Source organism: Penaeus monodon, chromosome 30, assembly GCF_015228065.2.
Source record: "Penaeus monodon isolate SGIC_2016 chromosome 30, NSTDA_Pmon_1, whole genome shotgun sequence".
Taxonomy (NCBI): Eukaryota; Metazoa; Arthropoda; class Malacostraca; order Decapoda; family Penaeidae; genus Penaeus; species Penaeus monodon.
The window spans coordinates 24941496-24941970 of record NC_051415.1 but is presented as its reverse complement, the minus strand read 5'-3'; positions in this window follow the sequence as shown (position 1 = coordinate 24941970).

Sequence of the window (475 nt, the reverse complement as noted above, 5' to 3'; positions counted from 1 at the left end):
AAGAGGCACAGAAGGGGAAGGAGAAATAAGAGGAGATGGGAGAGTGGAAGGATGAGGAGGGGAAAGAGGAGTAGGAAGAGTAGGAGAAATGAGAGGAGCTGGAAGAGTGGAAGGAGGGGGAGAAAGAGGAGATAGGAGAATTGAAAGAGGAGGAGGATTAAAAGGAGGAGGACAAGAAAGTGCAAGAAAAAGTGCAAGGAAAACGTGATATTAACGAACGAACAAGAGAGACAGAGAATAAGTACAGTGATAGAGGTAACGAAAAAGATGAACAGGGAGATGAGGATAATAAGTAGAGAACAAAAGAAAAGAGGTAATGGAAAGACCAAACATTCGTCATCAATAGACATAAAACAAATCTATCGTTTTCATAGGCATCTCCTGAAGGTCTTGTTAGTTTCATTTAAATATCATTGTTTATTGAAGACCAAGAGCTCCACCTGTTTGATATGAATAAAATGATATGCAAACGAAA